This window comes from Eschrichtius robustus, chromosome 17, assembly GCF_028021215.1.
Source record: "Eschrichtius robustus isolate mEscRob2 chromosome 17, mEscRob2.pri, whole genome shotgun sequence".
In the NCBI taxonomy this organism is placed as follows: Eukaryota; Metazoa; Chordata; class Mammalia; order Artiodactyla; family Eschrichtiidae; genus Eschrichtius; species Eschrichtius robustus.
In genome coordinates this window covers 65,341,140-65,361,081 of record NC_090840.1, presented here as the reverse complement: position 1 = coordinate 65,361,081, position 19,942 = coordinate 65,341,140, and positions in this window count along the sequence as shown.

Sequence of the window (19,942 nt, the reverse complement as noted above, 5' to 3'; positions counted from 1 at the left end):
GAGCCTGCGCGTCTGGAGCCTGTGCTCCGCAACAAGAGAGGCCGCGATGCTGAGAGGCCCACGCACCGCAATGAAGAGTGGTCCCCGTTTGCCACAACTGGAGAAAGCCCTCGCACAGAAACGAAGACCCAACACAGCCAAAAATAAAATAAAAAAAAAAAAAAAAAAAAAAAAAAAGAATCTGCTTGTCTTCAAGGTTTGGGATAGTGACCAGTTACAAGTGACCAGAAACCTAAAAGTGGTCAGGAGTAGAAGGGTCCATTGAAGGTTGGAGAAGCAGCTAGACCTCAGGAGAAGAGGTCAAATTGGAGTGGGAGGTGAGTTTTAGATACATTAAGATCCAGGCACCCAGAGTACAGAGTCTGAAAGTAGCATGAATGGGAAGCTGTTTTAATCTAGGTCCTTCAGACAACCATCCTTGCCATTACTGCCTTTGTTGCTCACATGGTTAGGGAATTTAAACCTACTCCATAATCATGGTGCAAAAGAATAGATAGTAGCTCCTGAGAGTGGCTTTTTTTTGTTTGTTTGTTTTATACAGCAAATGTCAAATATCACCTGCAATATTTTAAATGGTCATCCAAAGACAGACATTTTCCTGTTTCAAATAAACGCATCTTTGACACATACATGGACTTTAGCGTAAATCATTATTTCACTACATTGAGTGAGAGAGTCCATAGAGCAAAGCTGTTTCCTTCTCCTTTGAATGCTGTGGTCCCTGGCATAGACCCATAGGCCCTGGCTCGCGACAGATTCTCTGTACAAATTTTTTTTGAACTGAGATGATTAGGTTCTGATTGTTAAGAGCAAATCAGATCAAGCCATTTCTGTTATGAAACACTGTTGTTGGCCTTAAGCCATCACTTTCCCTGAGTTGGAAACTTTACTTGATCATTAATGACTTTTGGGGAAGCTATTAGTCCAGAACCCTGTAGAGCAACTTCTGGGGCTGCTGGGCACTGCACATCTGTCACTCCTCTTTGACAATCTGCAAGATGCAACTACAGCATCTGTAGAGAGTGGGTTAATAACTGTCCTGCTTTGTGTGAGAATTACCAAGGTAGAACAGGAGGCTCAACACAGAGTCTGTACTTGCTTAGCATGCTGGCTGGAATTAAACACCTCATTTGAAAACCAAGACACACAAGGAAGGAAATGGAACAAATCCCTTGCTTTCAACTGCATTGCAGATAGGACAGAGTGAGGCTTAAGTGTCGAATTCTGCCTGGATTGTTCTGAATCTAAATGGTTCATCTCTTACAGGAGAGTGGTTGAGTTATTTTGATGTTTGAGACTAGGTAGAAATACCAACTGTATCAGCTAATTTATTCTTACATTCAACCACTCATTTGCCAAATACATATTTGACACCCATTACATGCTACAGATGAAGCAGAGAGTAAGACAAACAAATCCCCTATCCTCATGGAGCTCATATTCTGGTAGAAATGAATAAATAAATATATCACATAATGTCAGCAATGAATAATAACAACTCAGAGTAATGCTGATATGGTGGTAACATAATGTCTCGTACCAGATATTATGATGACAGTGATAAATAGTGGTCAGGGATGGCATTTCTGAGTAAGTGCTTTTTGGGCAGAGACATGAATGAAATGAGGGAGAGGACCATGCAGGTATATAAGGAAGAGATTCCTAGCAGCAAAAAGAGAACATTGAGAGGCTCTGAGGTGGGAATAAGCTTGGCATTCTGGGGACAGCAAGAAGATTGGTGAGACTGCATAAAATTTAGTGGGAAAAGGAGATGGGAGGTAGAATAAGAGTAGACATGCGCAGTTCACACAAAGCACGTTTGCTGGGGTAAGCATTTTGCATTTCTAAGTGTGAATAAGAAGGCAATGGAGGACATAGAAAGGGGGAAATGAAATCTGATTTATGTGTTTAAAGATCACACTGTATGGTAGGCAGAATAATGTTACCTTACATGACAAAGGGAAATTAAAGTTGCAGATGGAATTGAAGTTGCTAATCAGCAGATCTTCAAATAGAGAGATTATCTCGATTTTTCCGGGTGGTCCCAGTGTAATCTCAAGGGTCCTTAAAAGTGGAAGAAGAAGGTAGAAAAGGTCAGAGTGATGTGATGTGAGAAGGACTCGATCCACCACTCCTGGTCTTGAAGATGGACTACTGAGGTCTCAAGCCTCAAGAGTATGAACAGCCTGCAGAAATTGGAAAGGAGAAGGAAGTGGATTCTCCACTAGCTCCTCCAAAAGGGAATGCAGCTGAACAACACCTTGATTTTGGCCCAGTGAGACTCATGTTGGATTTCTGGCTTACAGAAGAGTAACATGATAAATTTGTATTTTAAAAATCACAAAGTTTGTGGTAATTTGTCATAACAATGATAAAATATTAATACACTCTGGCTTCTGTATGGGGGGATGAACTGTACAATCTAAGCGTGGAAGTAAGGAGTCCAATTAGGTTGCTACTGTAATTTTATAATCTAGAGAAAATGAAGGCGTAGATTAGAGTGACAACGGTGGAGCTGGTGGGAAGTGGTCAGATTTGGAATGTATTTCCAAACGGACAGAAATTGTCTTGAATTATTCCTGGGATTTCGGTCTGAGTCATTGAGTATGAACAACTGGGTGAGTAGCAGTGCTATTTGCTGACATAGGGAAGATTGGAGGAGACATGGTTTAGGGGAGAAAAGCAAGAGTTCTATTTTAGAAATTTAAGTCGGAGATCCCTTTCAGATATCTGAGTGGAACTGTTGATTAAACAACTGGATAAATTAGTCTGAAGCTCAGGTGATAGGTCAGGGCTAGAAATATAAATTTGGGATGGCAAAACTGCAAAATAGAAAAGATTTTTGTCTTAGATATTGTGGTGCCACCATATCAACCCCAACTGCTTATACTTGAAATGTTATGTGAGAGGAAAGGATGGTTCTATTTTGTTGAGACCATTATTATTTGGAATTCTATAGTAATTGAACTGATATCCTAACTAATCTCCCAAACAGTTCAATCATTTCATATTCAACATAATTTGAACTACTCAAATTGCCCAAATTAAGTCCAGAGAACAGGGGAATCTAGCTTATTGGGGATAGAGCCATATATCTTTCCTGATCATATGCTCTTGTCTATATTTGCCCGGGAAAACTGGGTGACCAGGACAACTATGGCTTCAGTGGTTGGTGGGTGTAGCCTTTATCTGCACAGTTGAAAGTGGCTTGTCACAATGTTGACATTTTGAGCAGCTTGATGAAGAAAGAGATGGGAGGATGCACCGCTTCAGTTTTAGGACACGCACACATCTCTTCCACTCTTATCCCATTGCTCAGAATTAAGCATGTGGTCTCACTTATCTATAAGGAGATTTCTAGTCTGGGTGGCCATGTGTGCAGCTGAGATGGGAGGGTTCTGTTACTAAAGGATGAAAGAGGAAGTGGACGTTGGTAGACAGTAGTGATTCTCGTCCTGGTCCGCTTCTCTGGCCACCCTAACATTTTCATGCATCCTTCTTCCTGCTCCTAGAACACACCCCCCTCCCCTTGCGGGTTGCATCAGCTCAAAGCCCAGTATCTGCAGGTGGTGCATAGTCTTTTCACCATGACTTGGTGCTCTGCTCCTGGCCCAGTGAACTCTAACCTAAAAGACCAGTTAATTGACCCCTCACCAATGTAAAATAGCAAATTTTAGCTGCATAGCTGCAATAGCTCTGTATAGCTGCAATTAAAATAAACAACCCCGCCCTCCCCACCAAATCTCCCATTTAGAAAAAGGCATAATACAGTAATCATTTTAAAACAATTATCAAATACCACCTGTGAAGGAATACCAAAGACTCCTGTAATAGTTTGCCAGAGCTGCAATAGCAAAATACAACAGAAATTAATTTTCTCACAGTTCTGGAGGCTGGAAGTCCAAGATCAAGGTGTCAGTAGCTTTGGTTTTTTCTGAGGCCTCTCTTCACTGCCTTCTCACTGTGTCCTTTCCTCTGTGCACGTGCATCCCTGGTGTCACTTGTGTGTGTCCAAATTTCCTCTTTTTATAAGGACACCGGTCAGATTGAATTAGGGGCCCACCCTAGGGGCCTCATTTTCAAGGAGGCGTCTAATCACCTCTTTAATAGCCGTATCTCCAAATAGTCATATTCTGAGGTACTGGGGGTTAGGACATCAACGTGTGCATTTTGTGGAGACACAATTCAGCCTATAATTCCTTTCCCCGTCAGTGGAGTAAACTCCTTCTTTAGTTCATCTGGCATACCTGGTTCTGCTTTCTGGGCAGAACTTTCTGGACTAATGTTCTCTGTGTCTCCTCCAGGGCCCAGCTTAGAGTGAGGTGAGGGAGGAGAGGCAGACATTTGCCTCAGACGTAAAGTATAAGGGGGCACAAAAAATTTCAATAATCAAGATAAAACTATTTTAATAATATTTTAAACAAATAAAAATAATGCAAAAGATCCATGATGAACAAAATATCAATTTTTAATAAAGATAAGATTAATATTACTGGTTTTTCCTTTTGCCTCAGGCTCCAATATGGCTTCCTATAGCACTGTTACTGATCCTGCCATCATTAAAAACTTTGATATTTTATTCAAGGATTTTTTGCACTAATTTTGATTGTCCAAAACATTGCATTAAAATATTATTTATCGTGATTACTGTCTTTTTTTTGCAGCCCCTTATATTTTTTGTACCTGAGGCCAGTGCTTCTCCCTCATTCTCCTCCCTCCTCCCCCAAACCCTGGCTTTCTCTTCAGGGAACTTTGCCTTGTCCGTTGTCCTTCTTCACTACATTCAAAGTGGACACTGGAACGATTATCTTTCTTGGTGGCCAAACCACCTTCTGCTGGTGCAGGTGCAAAGATCTATAGGTGTTTTAGTGTATAACAGGCTCAAGCTTTGGCCAGCTAGGTTTCCCTTCATTTGGTAGCATAATTCCTTCAAAAACCAAGTCAAATTTCAGTTCTAATTGCTTTCAATCAATCGCATAAGATAGTAGCCAGTAGTCTTGGGTAACAGATTTTTTAAGCATGAAAATTTTAGTCTTTTATTTTCTGTCCTGTCTGCTGTGTCCACCACTACACTGGTCTTTTTCTGCAAGGCACTGAGGCGGTTAAAAAACAGACTTGGGTAGGACGGAAATATCTTTAGTCCAATTTGTGCCACTGTGCCCCCTCCCATCATCTGGCAGAGGGCACTTACTGGGAAGTACTTGAGTAAAGCTTGGGCTTACCACCTGCTTAGGCTGCTTCTTCAGAATCACCAGAGTAGAGAAGCTACTACCTTTTCAACCCTGTGTGGGTCCAAATACCTAGACCCTGCCCCAAGCCAATTAAAAAGGAAAAAATTTTTAAAAAGCATCTTCCTAAACAGAGCTGAACTTCCATCTCTACTTTCAAGTAGGCTGACTCTTCCTGGAAATCAGCTTACTCTTGCAGGGCTTTGTTGAAAATGGCAAGAAGTAGACAGCATACACTAACATTCTGAAAAATTTCAACACTTTCCTATAGTAGGCTCAGTTAGCATGGGTTTTGATTTCCAAGTTATCACAGGAGACATTGTGGTAGGCAGAATAATGGCCCCTCAAAGATGTCCATGTCCTAATCCCCAGAACCTGTGAATATGTACCCTTACCTGACAAAAAGGAATTAAGGTAGCAGATGGAATTAAGGTTAATAATTAGCTGACCTTCAGAGAGGAAATTTATCCTGGGTCACAACAGCTCTTAAATGTAGATGAGAGGCAAGAAGAGGTTCGAAGTGACTTGACCTGCTGTTCCTGGCTTTGAAAATGGAGGAAGGGGCTAGGAGCCAAGGAATGTAAGCAGCCTCTAGAAGATGGAAAATGCAAGGCAACAGAGTTTCTCCCAGAGCCTATAGAACAGAACACAGCTGTGCCCACCCCTTGATTTTAGCCCAGCAAGTCCCATTTCAGATTTCTGACCTCCAGAACTGTATGATAAAAAATTTGTGTTGGTTTAAGCCATTAAATACATGGTAATTTGTTATAGCAGCCATAGACAATGATGAAACATTTTTATTAAATGTTTTACTATTAGGTTTCTAGCCTCAAATTTTTATATCCTTGTTGCCTGCTGCTTAACCATTAAGCCAATGTAATATATGTTCAGTTGTGTTGCATCATTACCCTACTCCTAGGTACCAAATTCTGTATTCATTAGTTCATTGCTTCATAGTGCTGACAAGACCCTAAATAACTGTGGCTTAAACAAGATAGAACTTGATTTCTATTTTACCTAAGTCTGATGAGAAGCATACCAGGGCTGTTACGGCTGCTCCGTGGATTAGTAACGCAGATTTCTCTCTTGTCCCTCTGCCATCCCCAGGCATTGCTTCCATTCACATGGATGAAGGAGATTCATCATCATATTTTAGTTCCTGAGATGAAGAAACAGGAAGTAAAGGGCACACACCTTCTCTTTAGGGCCACCAATTGGAAGGTGCACATGTCACTAACATTCACATGCTATTGGTCTAAAATTAGTCACATGCTGCATATAACTGTAAGGGAGGATGGCAAAAGCAATCTTTATTTTGGTGGCCGTGTGCCCAGACAACATTTGAGGATTCTATTACTAAAGGGAAAAGGGGATAATGAAAATATTTCCTGCTACACACAGGAAGTGGCATCACATTGTGCAAAGGAGGGATTGATTTCAATTTGAATTACAAGTAGGAAAAAAAAATAACAGAAAAACTGGCTTTAAAACTTTTCCCATGGGCACTGGAGCAGCAAGAATTCACCATAGAATCAGCGTTACTGCAAAAATAGTTTAAGTATAGCATGTTCAAATAAGACACTGAGAGCTTCAAAGGTGCATGGACAAATAAGTATTCAAATCAAGCAAAATTCTCACGTAAACATAAGGCTTAGTAAAAAGCTTCTACACCAAGAAGTGGGCATCCCAGAGCACACCTTGTGATAGGAGAACAGTGTGGAACACAGAAAGGAGGCTCCAGAGAAGACCAGCCGTCAGGCTTTTGCCTTAGTCACTGTGGTGAAGCGTTATTATCCACCCCTCTGGGAAGGAGCAACCAGAGACTGATGCCAGAACCCACTGTGTATCAGTTATAGATTAAACTGTGGCGGGTTTTCATTTCAGAGTATAGATTTAGTCATTCTCAACAAATCCTTTTTGTGAAAATCCTATGGATATTATCATACATAGATACTCTGAGTAGTTAGACCACACGTATTAGAGACCAGATTCAGTTGTCCTGAGAAGAAAAACCCAGGCAGGACGCTCCCGCAGAGCGTTCAGATCAAATGTGTTACCCAGGGAGCCTAACTTTTCCAAATCGCTGAACAGCAGAGAAGTGTCCTGGCAGTTGAGGTCACTGTGCTTTTTAACCCATGGAAATTCTGACATTTGTGTTAAATATCATTGGTTATTTGCTCACTGTTCTATGAAACATCAACAATTCAAAGACATCTCAATGTCTTAGAACCTAGAACTTTCATGATCTTCGTTAGCCAATGCCTTTGTACTTTAGCTAAGGGAGGAAACTGGTGCCCAGAGAGAGTAAGTGAGTTTTCCTGCTAAATGGCTAGTTAGGGACAGAGTCCTGCTTGGAGTTTCAGTCTTCTGATTCTTACTCCACTGTCATATTCTTCATGTTATGGTTGCTTTTCTAGTTGATTCTTCCCCCTTCTTTCTAAAGTTTTTAATTACCCAGGTAATACATGTGTTTATTATTTTTTAAAACGTTACATTATAAAGTTAGTGCACTATTCATTTTAGTTCTTTACCCTTGTCCTCAGAAATAATCACTCTTATGAGTTGTGTATCCATGCTCTTTTTTAATATGTACACACCCATGTTTGTGTGTGCTTTTCATAGAAAACATAGAGTATTGCTTGTAGTTTTTGCTTTATTGTGTAAATTAGATCTTACTGTACCTGTTGTTCTGCAGTTTGCTTTTATTCACTCAACAATATATTTTTGTGATAAATTCATATTGATACACAGATCCAATTTTTTGTTTTTATTTGTATGGTATTCTATCAACCAAATAGACCACATTTAATTTATGTTATTTATCCATTTCCCTTTTGGTACATATTTTTATTTGTTTCCAATATTCACTACTAAATCTAATTAAATGTATGCATTCAATACTCAAGATTTTTCTAATCACTCAAAAAAAAAGCTCCTGAAAAGGGATTGCTAGTGTCTGAATGTTTATATCCCCCCCCAATTCATATGTTGACATTCTAACCCCCAAAGATGATGGTATTAGGAGGTAGGGGCTTTGGGAGGTGCTTAGATTCTGAGGATGGGACCCTCGTGAATGGGATTAAATGCCCTTATACAAGAGGCTCAGACAGTTCCCTAGCCCCTCCACCAAGTGAGGACACAGGGAGAAATTGCTGGTTATGAACCAGGAATACAATCATGCTGGCACCTTGATCTTGAACTTTCCAGCCTCTGGACTGTGAAAAATAAATTTCTGTTGTTTATAAGCTATATTATGTTATAGAAGACAAAACAGACTGTGGTATTTTGTATAGCAGCCCAAACAGACTAAGACAGGGATGAACTGCCATTTAGAATTGTGGCCCATAGAAGAAGAAGATTTGGATTTTAGTTACTTGATTTTACATAAAACGTGTTAGGAGTCTTAGAGGCATAGGTCATTAAAATTAGAAGAAACATCAGAACTCCTCAAGTTTTCCCTCTTCCTTTTTTAAAAGCAGCAGTAGGTGTGAAGAATTTAGTGATTTTCCCCCCAAATTACAGAATGACAGTTGTTGGTTTGTGCCCTCTTTTCATCTCTGTTTTGTGGGTCATTTTCCTTGTCCTGTTCCAGGTTAGAATTCCTTGAGTTACCCTTGGCTTTTTCCCTGTGCTTTCCCCTTTTTTACCCCTGAGAAACCTTCAGTGATCCAGATAAGTTCTAGACTTCTGTCTTCCATCGTGGCCCACCCAGGACCACTACTCTGTGATGTAAATCCTTACTCTCTAATGTAAGCTCTGTGATGGCAGAAACCAATTCTGCTTTGTCTTGCTCATGACAGATAAGAGTACTCTATGATACTGTTGTCTTCTCAGATGAATCTTCACAATCATCAATACAACCCTAGGATTTTTCTCAACATTGTTCTACAAAAAAAAAGAAAAATCAAATTAGCAAGTGTGATGGAACCTATTTTTTGTCCTTAATGTGAAACTTTGGCTCTCTCTAGGCCAGTCACTCATGGTTCCCTGCAGATGGTGGTTTATGGTTCAAGCATATCACTTAACTTCTACCTTTGCTTCATTTTCATTATCCTTATCTGACATATCCTTCCCCATGCGCTCGAGCTATTCAAACCCTACCCATCTCCAGGATCCAGTTAAATTCCCTCCTCTCCTTGAAGCCTGCCTCGGCTATTCCTGCCCACAGTGCCCTCTTTTCTCTTCATTCCTGTATTACTTACCTTATTCTGGTGTATAAATCACTCATGCATCTCACTCTTCTCCAAGATGCTCTAAAGATAAAGGCCATGACCTTCATTTTCCCTATCTCCCACACAAATGCGCTATAGTACTGAGAACCTAATAGAATCCAGTGACTTATTGCATGAGTGAATGACAATGGGGTTGAGAAGGCATTAAGTGTAATGTCTTCCATATGGAAATGTGTGCAAAGGACAGGTGATAATTTGTCAAAAATTAGTACCATGTCCTGGCAAATGACTTTGGCATTTTGAAAAATGCACTATTTTAAATAATTTCCTTCCCTCATAATAAAAGCAATGTATGTTCATTGTAGAATTTTTGGAAAGTACACAGGGAAAATAAAAGTAATTTCTAATTCCATCACCTGGAGATAACTTCTGAAGAGTATTCAGTTCTGTTTTTCCCCAAGGTTATGCATCTATATAGTTATTTGTTTTGCTTTAGGACAATCCGGAAAATTCAGCAAATAGTTTGTATGTTACTTTTTGCAATTAATATTACAGTTGAACCTTGAACAACATGGGTTTGAACTGTGTGGGTTCACACACTGTTTTCAGTAAATATGTACCACAGTACTACACCATTTGTGGTTGGTTGAATCCCTGGATGTAGAAGCGCAAAAATGGAGGGCCAACTGTGAAGTTTTATAGATTTTCTATTGCACAGAGGGTTGGCGCCACTAATGCTGGCATTGTTCAAGGGTCAGCTGTATATCATCATCATTTTCTCCATTTAATAGTTAATAAAAAGGGTTTTATGGCTACATAATATTATAGTACATGAGATGTTTCATAATCTCTTCAATCACCTGTTATAGAACATTTAGGTATTTCTAGTTTTTCACTACTACAAATTAATGAGCTAAGAATTATTGAGCACTCACTATGGGCCAGGTACTCTGTTGAATCTTTTAGATTTACTGACACTTAAAAGATCCATAACAGCCTTTCATGGGAGGCACTTTTATCATGCCCATTTCTTTGGATGAGCACACTGATGTCTGTAGAGTTGGGTTCCTCATCCAAGATCACGGTAAGTGATAAAGCCAGAATTCTAACCCAGTTAGAATGGCTCAAGAACCTATGCTAACCATTGTGAATATAATCATGATAAATTCTAATACAGAATTCTTTGTCCATGTCTTTAATAATTTATAATGAAAAGCGGCAACAGTGGAATTACTGAATCAAAGGATATGAAGAAACTTCCTATTGTCAAATTGCTTTTCAAAAAGATTATTGTACTAAATGTATGTATGTACCAGATGTATGCAGTATATGAGCTTGCCCCCTTTCCCTGAGAGAGACATGGAATCCTTAGTCCTACATGTCTACTTTTAAACCTTTTACTCTAAGTATACTACAGCATCTATCGCATTATATGTCTTTATTCATATTTCACTCTGTCTTGCTATACTGTGAAATCTTTGAGAGCAAGACTATCTCATTTGTCTTTCAATTCATAGTACCTACCATTGGTGCCATATACATAGTAGATTCTCAGTATGGCTTTTGTCAAAAAAAGTGCACCATGACTTGCAGTTTCAGGTGCCAGTTTGCTGCGTGCAGGTAAGTGTCACTTCACTTTCCTTTCCAGTTCCCATGCTTCCTTAATACGGAGTTTCAGCTCTAGAAATTCTGGTCCTTTCACTGTTCTTATGTGGCTTCCACCTCCTTCTTTCCTGCAACCTAATTCGCAACTCTCCAAATCCATGTCAAACATCACGTCCTCCTGGAAGCCTTTGCTCTTACCATCTTCCTCTCCAGTGCTGAACTCTCCCCTTGTAGATTCCCATAAAGGATTGACTGTTTATAATATATAATATGGTAGCAGGTTTGACTGAATTCAGCAATTAATCAGGTAATTCCTTTAATGAATCTTTAATAGTGTAATCTTAATGTCACTTATTCCTCATGCTTCTTATTTCCTGCACACCTTAAGCACATTTTAAGATCCTGGGCATTTGCAACCATTCTCCAACCTTTATGTAGGTGGTCTGCTGGAAGCACTCAGAACTCCCACAGGCATTCGGGAATGGGCCAAGGGGCTGTCCTGCTTCCAGCCTTCTCTCTAGATGGGTTTGTGTATCTTCTGCCATCGAGGTATTTTGGAAGAAATTTCAGGAGTGTTTGATTTTTCCCACATTCTTCCCATGAAAATATTTCATCACAGTTCCAACTAGAGGCTCCTAGAATCCAATAGGTGAGTCCAGAACATTTTGCAACCAGAGTGGTTTAGGGAGACTTTAATTAACTGGTTTCCTTGGCAAGCTACTAGAACCTTGATTATTAACATCTTTGATCAACATAAAATCAGAGATTCCTGTGGCTGAAAAAATACTGTCAGATAATGAAAGCTTGCTCCAGTTTCACGCTCCTGTCCCCATATGAGGCCGATGTATTTTGTTCCCCATCAGTTTCCACTGCAGTTCTTGTGAACGTTATTTTTAGCATAGTCTGCATTTCACAGATTACCATATGTTTTTTTTCCTCTTGGTATCAACACAGCTTTTAAAGTTAAAAATTATTTGGCATGTTAATATGCCCTAATAAATCAAGTACATATGTCTTTAAACCACAAACATAAATACTCTATTTGCCATTAAATTTGTTGCTATATTTGATCTGATAATATTTTTCTATTTTACTGTCACTACGACTTGCCAACTTGCCTTTTGAAATCTGCACTTATGGAAAATTAATATTTAATGTGGAAATTGTAGAGCCCGGAGGTTGGTGGGTATGAAGAGACACAGAAGGGGCTATAGAATTTTAAAAGAAAAAAAGCAGAGGAAAGGAAAATCTGAAGCTAGGGTACCTTTGGGTTTTTGGCAGTTTTAACACAGTGGAAATGAAAGAGGTAAAGACACCACAGGAAGTAAGGGGCTGAGGGTAAGGAGCCAAAAATGAAAAAGAAGCACTAGAAGCGATGGAAAAGTTCAGAAGAGCTGATGGAAAAAAGGGATGATGGTGAAACAGTTGGCAAAGATGAAGGTCACAGCCAGAATGAAAAATCATTAACAGAGAAGAATAAAAATTCAGAACTTAAAGAAGAGGCTCTACACTTCTCCAGCCTCTAAATTCCACCTCTACTTTCAGTAGCGCTTAGGAATTTAACAATAGCTTTCAGAGCTAGAAAACTTTATTAGACAGAGGGGAGGTGAGTCAGGAATGAAATTGTTTACTGACAATTTCAGTAAAAATGCATTCAGATAAATGCTACGATTCCAGTAGTTACTATGGCTCCTTTAATGAAAGATTGATTCCAGATTTTGGCAGAAAATAGTCTGGCAAAAGCAATAACAGTTCTTTGGGCTTGGCATGAAACTCCACCACTTTCTCGGCTCCCTCTGTCTATTATGTTTTTCCAGGCCAATTCCATGCTTAGAAAGAGAGGCAAGAAACTACTGCTTACACAGGAGGGAATGTTCATGTTGGAACAGAGAGAGGGAATCATGATTTAAACACTTATTTTTTGTTGTTGTTATGTAATTCACTCATGCAACGAATTCTTACTGAGCACCTTATAAGTGTTAAGCACTGAACTTGATTCTGAGAATGAAGAGCTCATTGCTATTTAAGGAATTATGGTGAATTAATTCAAGGGTCGGCAGACTTTGACCTTTGAGCCAAATCTACCCACTGCCTTGTTTTTGTAAAGTGTATTGGCCCATTTATTTCTGTATTGTCCGTGGCTCCTTTTGTGTTATGATGGTAATGCTGAGTAATCAGGACAGGGAATGTGTAGCCTGAAAGAGTAAAACATGTTTATTAGCTTGCTCATTACAGAAGTTTGCTGACTGCTGGATAAATACAGTTGTTATAATGGACTTATATTGGAGTTCAGTAAGTTATAGGAGAAGGAGCCAAAGATGTTAGTGAAAGCTTCAAAGAAGAGTTGATGTGTGACATTTGATTTCAGTTTTGAAAGAGTTTTGAAAGATTCTGGGCATGAAGGCGTGAGAGAGGTGGTTTGGGAACAGCCATGACAAAGCTAGTACTGTGACATAGTTTGTGAATTTTAGGAATCTACCCACTGTTTGTTCTGGCTGAAGCATATGTTGGGGTGGGTGACTAAAAATGGGGGTTTGAGGCTAGAGGGGCCAGTCGAATCTAGATCCTATATGGAAGGGCCTCAAATTGAGAACTTCATATGCAAACACTCAGCATGGTAAGATACCCAATATTAATAGCACACAATCTCTGCCCTCATGAAACTTAATCTCCAGTAGGATATATAAGACTTACTAAATAAATCACAAGACAGAATGAGATACATACTATAGAAAAGTCCAAACAAAATACAATAGGGACTTTTTTTTAGTACAGAGAAATCACATCTGATTGGAGAGATCAGAAAATTAATTTGTTAATGTTAAAAGTGTGCCTTGAAAGATGGCTGTAATTTTTCTGGGGGTGAGGGGTGGTAGGACAGGTGGGCACAGGCAGAGAAAACAGCATAAAGAGATACAAGCAAAAAGGAATGTTCAGAAGTTTGGGATGTGCCTTAGCCCAGCTTCCCTAGAAAATAGACTCTGAGGCCAAAACTCTGTGCTAATGCTTTATTGGGTAGTGCAGTCCTGGGGAAGCAGGAGGCAGGAATAAAGGGGAGTGAGGCAGAGATGGAGGGAGAGCAAATATGAGAAGAGCATCTCCCAGGTTGGCCACAGCTGTGTAAAAAGCCCAGCTGCGACTTGTAGAGGCTGGATGAATTTTCATGTCTCCAAACTGTTCATATGATAGGGTAGAGAGAAGAATGAGGGAAGAATTTACCCATTGTTCCCTCTCTTGTACCACTGACCATTTCACACTTTGAGGCATTAAATTCCCTGCACTGTTGGGTTGTGCCAGCAGCCCTCCTAGGCAGCCACTGGGAAAGTAAGAGCCTTGTGTGTTCAGTCTAGCCAGGGAGACTGCATGCCTGTCTCTCCTTGCCAGTCAGGGCCATGGACAGAGCTCTTAGTCTGTAGTGGTAGCCATAGTGGCAGCAACAGTGACCTGGCTCCATGACCTCGGGGACAGTGCAAAACATTCCTAGGGCCATTCCAGCCAGAGAACAAGTGGGCAGATTTGGGGTGGCACGTAAACTGAGTCTGGTACAGAGAGCATCAAATGACTTGTCTGGAATATAGGACAGGGACATACAGGAATGTAGGATAAAGGCCAGAAAAGTTGGAATGCCTCATGGAAGACATTGGTTGTTGGGCAGGGACCATGTAATTAATCTATTAGCAAATGAGAAGCAATGGAAAGTTTTCCAGAAGGAGATGACACGATCAAAAGTATGTTTTGCGGGGGACTTGATCCAGAAGTGGTATGTGAAATGGATTCACAGGGTATAGAAATTGGAAGCAAGATTATTTGTGAGTTAGAAAGAGTCTTGGCAAGTCAAGCTATTCAGTCCTATACTCCAGACGTTTAGAATGGGCCAGTGGACTCCCTACAGGGGCCCCTCCCCAGCCCTGTACTATGAATCATCCCTGTTCTTGAGGGAGGTTGAATAGATACACACGTCTTGTTCCAGGAGACAGAATGACACTCAGTCGTATCTATTTCTAAGCAGCATATGGTTTTTACATGCTTATACATTGAAGTGCTTTCATTTTTAAACACACAGTAATCAGGCACTTATTATTCAGACTATACCTGTACAGAGAAATACACCTAGTTCTCATTTTATGATCTAGAGCTCCTCCAGCCATGGGAGACTATTGAACTACACAGTCAGGTGGGAGAGAAGGAGGCAGTCTGGCCATTGAGCGTAAGTAGACCCTGCGTTTTCCTTCTCCTTCCATGGCCTTGGCTCTGACCGAAGGCCTCAAAGAAAGTATTGGTCAGTCTATCAACAAGTAAATAGTGGCGTGATTTTATGTCATTCAGTCTATGTACCATGTTCCTCGTCTAAAAGCCCCAAATTTCCAAATTCTGAAACTCAGTTGCCCAAGAATTTTGGATAAGGGATTGTGCACCTATATTACTTAGACATGTGAAATGACAATATAAGGATTAGCACTGATATCTCCTATCCATCCTATAATAAAAGCACATTAAAATTTCTTGAGAGACTTTGAATTGCTTTCAAAACATAACCCAGTGTGTAAACTTTTGAAAAATACGTTTCTATACATTTTTAACTAAAAGAGAAAATTTTTTATCATCTCCCCATCATTTTGCTCCAGTCTCATCCCATTGATGTAACAACCAGTGGTAACACTTTGGGATATGACTTTTCATATCTTGAAATATTTTTAAGGATATCCTGTCAAGATAAACTACTTTTGGAACATGGTTTGGACTCAAACATGGAAGACTAGTAACTTAATGATAAGCTCTTTTAAAAGATTGCATTGCATTTGAGAAAACCTCATTAAGAATTAATTCATAAAAGTTGTTCGATTTCTATCCTAAGGGAATATTTTTGTATAAATTTTAATGACATTTCTTAAGTCTACATATATAGAGCAGAAGGCTTTCTTTGAAACAGACCTTTAAAACCTATATTACTTTGGTTATATAACTTCTGTTTCTTTTCAAGAAAGAACCATTCAAAATGTTGCAGAGCAAAACAGCATCTCTGAAAACCTAGTGGTCAATTTTTGGATTCCTGTACTACAACCTGCCCTCAGTAAGCCAGGGACGGGGGTACGGATTAGTTCCAGGATCCCCCACAGATACCAAAATCCATGGATGCTCAGGTACCACAGTCGGTCCTCTGTACCCATGGATTACACCTCCAAGGATTCAACCAACTGTAATCGTGTAGAACTATATGTATTTCTTGAAAAAAAAATTCACGTATAAGTGGACCCTGCAGTTCAAACACATGTTGTTCAAGGATCAACTGTATTTGCTGCTTTATCTACCGCAAAGCTGTATTAAAGCCTATAGATGGTGCTTTTTGTCCCTCTAAATCGTAGTTTCCATATCAGCTGCCAAATATGTGCATTTTCCAGCCTCATCAAGCTAGATATGGGATGATTTTCACTCCAGAGTGCTTTCTTATATTTCAGTTTCCCTCCTAATCCTTCTAGTTTCTGGAATACTTAATTGATACTTAGGATTTTACCTTTCATTTTGTAAATTCTCACAGCTTTAAAAATCTGAATTTTATCTTGTAAAGAAGTTAAACACACTTTGATTATTTTCTATAAATTTACATTTGGCCAAATTCTCCAATTATTTTAGAGTTACTCTCTGAACATTCATCAGACAAGCCTTAAAGGCGTCTACCATTAATACTTCCAGACAATGGATGCCTTATGACTAACAAAAATAAGGTGATATTACGAGAGGAGAGAGCATAGTAGGACTACATCATTAGAAATGTAATTGTAGGTGTCCCCTGCTTTTCAAAAGTTCGCTTTATGGCTGAGTAATATTCCATTGTATATATGTGCCACATCTTCTTTATCCATTCTTCTGTCGATGGACACTTTGTTTGCTTCCATGTCCTGGCTATTGTAAACAGAGCTACAATGAACATTGTGGTACATGACTCTTTTTGAATTATGGTTTTCTCAGGGTATATGCCCAGTAGTGGGATTGCTAGGTCATATGGTAGTTCTATTTTTAGTTTTTACTCAGCCATTAAAAGAAACAAAATTGAATTATTTGTAGTGAGGTGGATGGACCTAGAATCTGTCATACAGAGTGAAGTAAGTCAGAAAGAGAAAAACAAATACCGTATGCTAACACATATATATGGAATCTAAAAAAGAAGAAAAGGGTTCTGATGAACCTAGGGGCAGGACAGGAATAAAGATGCAGACGTAGAGAATGGACTTGAGGACATGGGGAGGGGGAAGGGTAAGCTGGGACGAAGTGAGAGAGTGGCATGGACATATATACACTACCAAGTGTAAAATAGACAGCTAGTGGGAAGCAGCCGCATAGCACAGGGAGATCAGCTCGGTGCTTTGTGACCACCTAGAGGGGTGGGATTGGGAGGGTGGGAGGGAGACACAAGAGGGAGGGGATATGGGGATATATGTATAAATAAAATAAAATTCAAATGGTAACTCAAAAAAAAAAAAGATGTTAAAAAAAAAAGTTCGCTTTACGTCACTTTACTTTTACAGAAGACCTACATTAGTACCTGTTTTTTTCAAATCTAAAGAAATGCAAAGAGGTTTTTCATTCTTAGGGAAAAAAAAGGCAAAATGAAAATAGCATTCAGTGTGAACCGCTATAGAGGGAGTGCGCACTCAGAGCCGTGAGGGCGGCGCCGCCCAGCTCCTTCCCCAGGAACTACACTCAGCATCTCAGCATCAAGCCCCCATAGCTTTGAACTGTGTCTGTGAGCATCTGTGCTTTATCTTGATTTATTTTGTGCATTTGTTAGCAAGATGTGTCCTAAGGTAATTGCTTCTTTGCTTTACACCATTTCAGCTTATGAAAGGTTTCATAGGAATGCGCTACTTTTGGATGGTGGGGGAAACCTGTATCACCCTTTAAAGCAGTATTTATGGTGCCGTTTGGGCGTTTGCTACAGGAGAGAACTTGGCAAATCTATACAATGTGAAAATTATTGATGGCATACAGTGGGGTTTTAGGCAGCCCGATAGAGTATGTTATTTTGTTTCTTGCCTGAGTTCTGTACTGAGAGAGACAAGGAATAAGGCAGATGGAGATTAAAGTGCCTGGTTCATTACTGATGGAGATTTTGGAAAATGAGGCTTAGGCATAAGGCAACAAAGGCTTCCTAATACTTAACCCTGTTAATACAGGCATAGTCACTCAATGTCAGGTCATGCTGGTCAACCACAGGCCTTCTACCCAAAATGTCGGGGCTACTACTGTGAAACTCACTGAATGACCTAGAACAGGGTAAAGTGTATGTTCCTAAAATCAGGTAGATCCAAAGAAGAGAAGGAGAAGGGAGGGGACTTAGTCATACTTGCCCGGTTTCTTCTCCTAAATTTATAATTCAGAAAATTGAGTCCTTCTCCCATGAAGAAAAGTCAGTGAGGATGTAGAGGAAGTCAAGAATGTGGCACTGATTGATGTCTCTCTTCATAGAAACATGAATCAAGAGTAAAGGCAGTATCATTCAATAATACATGCTCCTAATAAAATAACAGAAAGGGTATAATCAACACTTACACTGGCATTCCTGCCTCTGCCCTTCCCATCCAAGGACACATGTAGATGGCCTGGAATCAAGCATTTATCTTCTAGGGCAAAAATTTGAGGGACGTGCTCTGAAAAATTGCACTAATTGTCAGAGAATACTAAATATACGTGCTGCACAGTAAAACTCTCCTCTTTTAGAGACTTAGCCATGTAGATCACTGGGGACATACTTTAGGATATTTAGACCTCAAATTTCAGCAGCAGAATCCTAGTTTGCAGTCTATACACCACATATATTCCTTTGTCAGGGTACCACAAAGAGAGAATCTTAGCAATATTTGGCTCAGAGAGTGAGAGTGGAAGCTTACACCAGGGCCCATCAAAAAGATACATGCACTTAGTGGGAGAGGGACCCACCACCGTCTAAACTACCAGATTGCATCTCATTCTCCCAGCCTGACCACAGCTGTAATGAAAAAATGGTATTGAGGAGTCTGGTTTCTGCTCTTTCTCAGGAGACATTCTTTACTCCTTTGACATCAAAACCACACCAATAAAATCCCAAAGCAGAATATCAAACCCAATGGAAGATGGATGCACTTATATTTTCGAGGTAATACCAGCATTCTCATTTGGTTGAACCATCTCTGGCATAATCCATGGCACAAATATGAGGCTATTGCCATGGAAGGTGATTCACTCTATAAAATTGTGGAGATCTATCTCCAAGGATTGCATGCCCCCTTTTTTCTTGAAAATAGTCTTTTGTTGTGCTATAGAGGGTAAAAGACACGAAGGACACACAGAAAAGGGGACATGAAAAAATTTACTAGATTTAAAGTACTAGCAAAGCCAATGTGTCAAGTTTAACTGAAAATCACAAGTAGCATGTCTGAGAGCAAAACGAGGTCCCAGAGAAATACCATGATCAGAGAAGAAATTATTCTCCAGGATAGTTTTATTGCTCATTCAGATAGAGTAGACACATGAAATAACACACAACTACACATGACAGGTTTGTTCTTGTAAAGGACCTTGCTATACATCTTGATGCCATTGTTCTCTATTCTGTTCGATTCAGAAAAATACGTGCTCTATATAATAACTGTCTATGCGGTTGCACAAACAAAATTTCCATTCTCTTAATTAGGTGAACTTATCCTGCTCTAGTAGTACCTTAAACATACTATAGCTTCTTAGTAGGTAACTTTCCAAATCTTGATTACCAGAAATGCCATAGTCTTCTACAGCTTCCCACTTGTATTTCCTGGAAAAAATGAGATAATAGATATATTTAGTCCAGTACCTGATACATAGTATATCCTCAAAAGGTAAGAGCTACTAAGCCCCATTTGCTGAACCCAGGTTTATCTCAGACCCTGAGATATTCCTGATGAGGGCAAGAGGTATTTGGGCAGC